This window comes from Perca flavescens, chromosome 11 (genome assembly GCF_004354835.1).
Source record: "Perca flavescens isolate YP-PL-M2 chromosome 11, PFLA_1.0, whole genome shotgun sequence".
Classification (NCBI taxonomy): Eukaryota; Metazoa; Chordata; class Actinopteri; order Perciformes; family Percidae; genus Perca; species Perca flavescens.
In genome coordinates this window covers 13,271,856-13,279,095 of record NC_041341.1, presented here as the reverse complement: position 1 = coordinate 13,279,095, position 7,240 = coordinate 13,271,856, and the positions used below count along the sequence as shown (strand labels likewise).

Below are 7,240 nucleotides of genomic sequence, written 5' to 3'. Positions count from 1 at the left end.
TATCTCTTTCACTCTCCTCTCTCTCATGGGCTAAAAAATATAAATTTTCTAAGTCATATTAACTTACACTGCTCGCTTTTAATGCAAAGTTTACAACTGTTCGTTTTGCAAATGAAAAGTGACTCATTGAATGCTTTCAGTTAAGAGCAGTTCATAAATGTATATTTTTAGACTATCATTCAGTCTGTCTGCTATTATCTGCCACGCTTTTTCTCGCGTTTTTTAAATTTTTTATAGAGGACGAGTTTCCTTCTCTACATATTACATGCCTTCCTCCCTCATATATATGGACATAGAAAATAAAGACACTGAATAAATTGGACTCTAAAATCTAGAAACTATAAAGATAATTAAGTGATAAATATAATGCACACTATAAACATTTTATTTAAATTGTACAATCCTCCCAAATTATAGTCCCAGTTTACTGGACAACACAAATTTTGTTCTAAGAATGCCAAATACAATGCACATGGAAGAGGAACAAACATGATCCTTATTGTTAAAGAATAAAAAAAGAAATGATACACTAAAATAATTTAAGGTGCATTGGGGAACTATAGAAATGTACAGCATTGTATGTATTGCCCTTAGTAACAGACTTAATTTAAAACACATTTGAAATTTGATCAGCCTTTTCTAATTATCTCAACAACTGCCGTAATATATTCATCAAACTTCTAACAACAATATGAACAGCAGTCTTCATACAGCAATATAACAGTAACAATGACGGTCACATGAATAATTATAAATAAAAAAATAATGGTCACAACTTCAAAATAATAACAGTACATGAACGGCAATATGAACCTGTGGTATTTTAATCCAGGCTGATAACAATAAGGTAAAACCACTGCTGGGTGATCAGAAAAAGCTCCAGGATTAAATAAATTCTGGCTGTTAGCCTGGTCGGGAGCAGGCTAGCTGCACAGAATAAATCTCCATGGTGATTTCGTGAAACTGAGTCAAGGCTAAATTAATCCAGGATAACAGGGAAATCCCAGCTTAATCCCTTATCTTGGTTTTGTGAAACAGGCCCCTGGTGCATGAGTAGTAGGCCTAGTCCTATTCACTGTTGGTTTGTTTTCTCTTCTTTTTTTGGAGTTGTTGATGCTATAGAGCTTTATCAATTAAAGATAGGCTAAAGAAAGGGAAAATCCTCACACATGAAGAACAACCATAGACTGTAGGCGACCAGGCTATGAGAACAACATGCAGACAAGCATCTATAGTTTGAGTTCATTGGTTAGAATTGTTTGTGGCCATACCACCCTGAACAGGCCCCACCTTGGAAGATAAGCAGCGTTGGGCTGGTTCACTACTTAGATGGGAGACCTCACTATACATTTAGAACTATTTATTTATGTTAGTGTCTAATGAGGAAGGAGGTTTTCAACTTTTATTTATTTATGCATGTATTTATTCTTTTTTTATTTCCATATTTATTACAGCATTTATTTATTCTTTTTAAGCATTTATTTATTTATTCATGTGTTTATTAATACACATTTATGTATTCTCAATTCTTAATTTATGTATTAAAAGTAGACTACAATAGCAAAAGTCCACACTGCCAAATAAAAAACATTTAAAAATGTTAAATATTAAAAACTAACCCAGTTAAAAATGTTTCATTGGTGCTGTTTTTCCTGTCTCAACTAAAGAAGGAGCAGCGCCCTCTGCTGATGAAAGACAATTATTATTTATGTATTGCTATATTTATTTATACCTTTATCTATTTCCATGTTTATTTATTCATTACATTTTTACATTTTTATCTTTTTATTTTTTTTATTTTTTAGACTTAAGTACATTTTTGTCTTCTGTACATTTGCATCCTCCAAAATATAGATTTATTTTATTTCAAAACTATTCAGTTAGGAATAATCTTGAAGAAGAAGAATATTGAATTCTTGGTTAAAAATGTTATCATCATAAAAAAATAATATACACATGTAAACTCTCCCCTAATGAAATGCACTACAGAACCCCAACCCTAACCCCAAGCCAGAAACTATGCACTTATGTCTGAATTTATTTTTACTTTATAGCCCTACCACTATACAAGCTTCAGTGTGGTGTGCAGAGGACCACAGGTTTCGAATGAGGTTGAATCGTTCTCTTAATACATCCATGGGTTGAATCCACTATAAAAATAAATGATAAAACTTGAATAGCCTACTCTAAACGGCTGGGGACTTTTAAATAGTGACTCTGAATTAATTTATTTTTTTTGCTTAATTTTGTTCTAAATAAAGATGTTACAAAAAAGTTGCATCGTCAACGCTGTTTCCTTGACAGCTCTGTCTCTGCCCTTCAATAGCATTTATTGGCCAGGCATCTATGCTTACGCAAGGTAACGTAACCCCATTTGTTCAGGGTGGTAGCCTATTTCAGAAAGCAGGTTTAGTGAAAACTCTGAGTTTGTTAACCCTGAGATGTGGGAAACTCTGGGTTTTCTGTTTCAGAAAGAGAGGTAACTTCACCTCAGAGTCAGTTACTCTGGTAACTGAGCCTGTGAACCTAACCTGAGGCCTGTACTACGAAGCAAGATCAACATGGCCCGTGGCCTGTACTACGAAGCAGAATTTGGCGTTAACGAGCTAATTTACGGCTCAACCCAGGATTTTCTTCACTACGAAGGTGGATCAGTTGTTATCGGGTTCAATCGCCGTGGTAACTCAAGCTGAACACCTAACCTGGTCGGGAGCAGGTTAAGTTGGAGATCAGAGATCAACCAGTGTAAAAGCACCGCCTACTGACCAATCAATAGGTCGATTGATAACGGCGTCACCGTTCTTAAAGATCAGGCGGAGCTCAGTGCGGAGAGAGGGGTGCGCTCATAAAAGTTAAAACATTGAGAGACCAACAACCGTTAACATGGGTATTTTTATGAAATATAGGCTATATATTTTAATGGGAGGGAATTACATATCGGCTTCTTGAGCCGTGTGTCGCCTTCTGGTAGATGTTGGCGTTTGGTCGTGGTGCGCAAACACCGCCTCTTTTATGTGACCGCGCACGTCTCTAGATTGGACAAACCTGGGTTGGTTGAACTAGTTGATAACCACCTTTGTGACACCGGTTGTTAGGGTTAGTGAAGCCGGATTACTGAAAGAAATCCAGGTTATGTTGATCTTGCTTCGTAGTACAGGCCTCAGAGGCAAACGTAACCGGTGTCACGAACATTGGTGATGTGGAGCATTTTAGTAAAGCCACTGTAGCAAGAGTGTGACTCGATCTGAAACGTGTTTTAAACGTTTTTTAAAGGAGTTCCACAGTATTGCAGGTGAATGATGTAAACCCTTTGAAATAAAAGATTATGAATTATAATTCTGATAATGATGCTGCAGCCTCAGAATGGGATTAGGCGTAGTAGCCTACTTTTTCACCCGCAGGATTGCATCTAAATGAAATAGATTATAGGTTCAATACCATTTCACCAGTAATGTTAGGCTATAGGGCCTACTTATGATTAAATATGATATACACTATATTGGAATATATGCATTTACTCTAGCAGCAATTTTCTCCCACGCAAATTCTCTCTTTTTTGCAGCAGCCAGCTGCTGTGTTGTTGTTTTTTAACTCGCTGTATGTGCGCATGAGTATTTCCACTGACCCGTTTGTTTGTGGTTGTTACCATGGTGAATTGTAGAATTATGGCTCCATTCATGCTGCCTTTTTATTGTGGTGGTGCACGCTCATTAACCTACTCCGAGTTGATTGAACCAACTCATATCAGCTGTTCTGTAACCGAAAACTCTGAGTTTCCCATCTCAGGGTAAATCAACTCAGAGTTCAGGGTTAGACTCAGAGTTTGTTAAACCTTCTACCTGAAATACCACCCAGGTTCTATTGGTATCCCCTGACCAATCGGCTTTCCTAACCTTAACCACTCAAGGTCACATGCCTATGTGGTGATGTGCTGTTTGGATGCTCCTATAAGAAAACAACAGCAAATCTTTTGTTGTTGTGGCCTCCATGTTTTCACACATCTGGGGTCCGTTCCAGGTAGGAGGTTTAACTAACTCTGAGTCTAACCGTGATGCCTGAGTTGATTTACCCTGAGATGGGAAACTTTGAGTTTTTGGTTCCAGAACAGCTGATTTGAGTTGGTGCATGGCTTTACTATTACAGTACGATCCGCTACACTTTTATAAAAAAAACTGCCGTTTGCAAAAAACGTAGCCTAATGCGACACAAAGAATCTGCTGGGATGTTAAAGCCTGTCCACGATGGTTGCTGTTAGTGATATGAGGACGGATAAGGTAGGCCTATCTACATATCTAATGGACTGTGATCAAAAAAATCCCTCTCAAATCGGTGATGTGGAAATGAAAATACATCGTCGGGAATCATCTCCCGACCATCTCTCTCTGTGAATTAATACAGCTTCTTCATCAACGGGATCGTCGACAAAAGGACATGACATGTTTGAGAAAAAAACGTTTTATAGGCTAGTCTGCCTAACATAAACCAATACGTTTTTTTTATTCATGCAGATAACAAACTGCATTAAAATGCGCCTGATAGGCTAAAAACTGAATGAATGAATGAGGAAATGAGTTTCCTGCCGTCATTATGGTAGGCCCACCCACCGACTCTATACACAATGTGATTGGCCCGGCTAGAGTTTGGCTTTTCCAGCTCGCAAGCCAACAGAGAGTTGCTAGACCCCCTGGCTGCAATTTACATTTGCTGCCGATAGGGTGCGTCTAGATTTCTATAGGCTACAAGAACGCTGCAGTCTGCAGCAAAACAAGCTACAATGTAATAGGGCAATAGACCTTTTTCATGGCAGACATGTTGACATGTCATAGTAGGAAAAGCACAGGTGTACTCAAAACCATTAATAATGGCTGCATTCCACTTAGGAGAGGCCCTGGTATTGTGCATGCTGACTCACTGAAATAACTTACTGGGACATTTGACGGAATTGAGCCATCGTTATGGTTATCAATTTCAGCTGTGCTTTTCCTACTATGACAAGTCAAAATGTCTGCTGTGAAAAAGGCCCATTGTCCAGCTTGTATTTACCTTCACAGAAGTGCTTGTTTTGCCACTGAGGCTCAGATTAATATTCTAAGTGTCTGAAAACATTATGGAAAGGATCCCTTCAGAGATAGACCTTTTAAAACCTCTTTGAGACCTTTCTGTTACAGTTCTGAAGTCGCTAGTGCTAAATCCACCAGACTCCATTAAAAAAAAGACGACCTAAAAGGGCTTTTCATAGTTTTATTTTGTTTCGGTCGATTTTGAATGAAGTGTATTTTACGATGCTACAATATACTGTTTATTTACATGGAGTCTGGTGGTGGGTTTAGCAAATGTAATTTCGCCAATGTTTTTGTTTAAAAAAAATCATACTCTTTAACAGAAAGGTCGATCTCCTTAGAAATCCTTACCATAATGTTGTCAGACACTTAGAATATAATTCTGAGCCTGTCAGTGGCAAAATGAGCCCCTTTGTAAAGGAAAATAGGCTGGACAATTGCCTTATATTAACTTAGATTGAAGCTGGTTTCTCGGCTGCCAACTGCAGCGATCTTGCTTAATACTGGACCAATTTCAAACATTGTTGTTCCCATCAGTCACTTATACTAAAACATAGGAAAATAGGGTACCGGTTGAAAAAAAAGGTAGTTGCCCTTTAACAGTCAAGCCTTTCAAGTAAAATATATATTTGATAGACATTTAAACATGTAAACCCTAATTGTCTTACTGTGTACAATCCTTATGTATGTGTATTTGCATATGTGTTTTTACATATACCTATAGCATAATAGTCAAATGTTTAAGGTCACCTATTCAGCCTTGTTGTTCTTGTCTTTGTTTTGTCTATTTGTGAGAGTTTTGTTTATTGAGAGTAACAAAAAGCCGTTTGTGTTCACACTAACTGTACATTGCCATTAAAGCTGATTCTGATTCTGCTTGTTTTATCATATTTAACATTGTGCTTGTATTTTTATGCTTGTATTGTTTTCACATTATGCATGATGTAGTTATTATGCAAAAGTACTAGCCTAATTAAATGTATTTAAAATACAATTGACTTTGAACATTCTTCTTACGGTTATACATGTTTTACTTTAATACATACTTTATAGCTTACATGTATTTGTATTCATTAAGATTAGCTTGTAGAGATTTGTATTAAGTGTGACATGTAAGGACTCTTTACTGTTTCTCGTTGTCACTGCAATAAAAATGAAATACTATTTAATTCCATTTTAACCACTGTGATTCTATGTAGCCAAAGAAAAAGAAAACGCGCTAATGTGTCATTAGGCTACAGGGGAAAAAAAGTATTGTCAGAAGTGGGATTCGAACCCACGCCTCCATTCGGAGACCAGAAGTCCCATACTTGAGGAAGGTTTATCACCTTGAGTCTGGCGCCTTAGACCGCTCGGCCATCCTGACAACTGTGCTTAGACACGGGCTAGTGGGCTGTTTGATTACTGCTAAGTGATGTTTATAACTGTGGAGTCATAGTTGTTTTTTAATGCTTTATGAGCGTTATTAGTTATTACTACCTTATTAGTTTAGTAAAAGCGACCATGTGTTTTACAACTTACAGACGTGTCACTATCACTTTCACGGACACATCAACAGACTTTAAACGGCGTGTAGCGTGTATTTCCGCTGTCGACGTCTAACCAATTATGCTTTGGCTACAATCATAATACGTGTTAGTAAGGTCAGTTCAATTCATTGTTGGATTTTTGATATGATAGGTTGACATATTAGAAAAATATATAATATCGATAGCCAGCCTTAGTATTTTAAAGGAAATGCGAAGAATCATCGAGCCCACCATTGGAGATCTACTAAACAGTCACAAATGGCTTGTGGAAATGTTTCGCCTCCTATAAATAGCTTGTGTTCCTAATGCGTAGTTGTTTACGGCCATACCACCCTGAACACGCCCGATCTCGTCCGATCTCGGAAGCTAAGCAGGGTCGGGCCGGGTCAGTACTTGGATGGGAGACCGCCTGGGAATACCCGGTGCTGTAAGCTTTTTACTCTCGTCTTTCATCAGCAGAGGGCGCTGCTCTTTCTTCTTTATTGGAGACAGAGCTGACAAGTATGGTGAATGCAAATTTACCTATTGAAATAACTCAAAGGATCGCCTTCTGTATCGCTATTTATCCGTGATTACAGTAATACGCGTACATATCCACCAGGGGCACTAGAAAGCTATTTAAAATGTATTTTCCGAGGCGAAGGCATGTCC

At 37.8% G+C, this 7,240-nt stretch overlaps 2 non-coding genes across 2 annotated transcripts; one reads left to right on the top strand and one right to left on the bottom strand.

The window, feature by feature from the left end:
* Positions 1-6,315: 6,315 nt before the first annotated feature.
* trnal-caa (transfer RNA leucine (anticodon CAA)) lies at positions 6,316-6,426 on the bottom strand. The gene is made up of 2 exons: positions 6,389-6,426; positions 6,316-6,361 (listed from the first exon to the last, which is right to left on the bottom strand). It is a non-coding gene; the product is annotated as a tRNA-Leu (tRNA).
* Positions 6,427-6,904: 478 nt separating this feature from the next.
* On the top strand, positions 6,905-7,023 carry LOC114564723 (5S ribosomal RNA). Its single transcript, XR_003693820.1, has one exon. It is a non-coding gene; the product is annotated as a 5S ribosomal RNA (ribosomal RNA).
* The last annotated feature ends 217 nt before the right edge of the window (positions 7,024-7,240 follow it).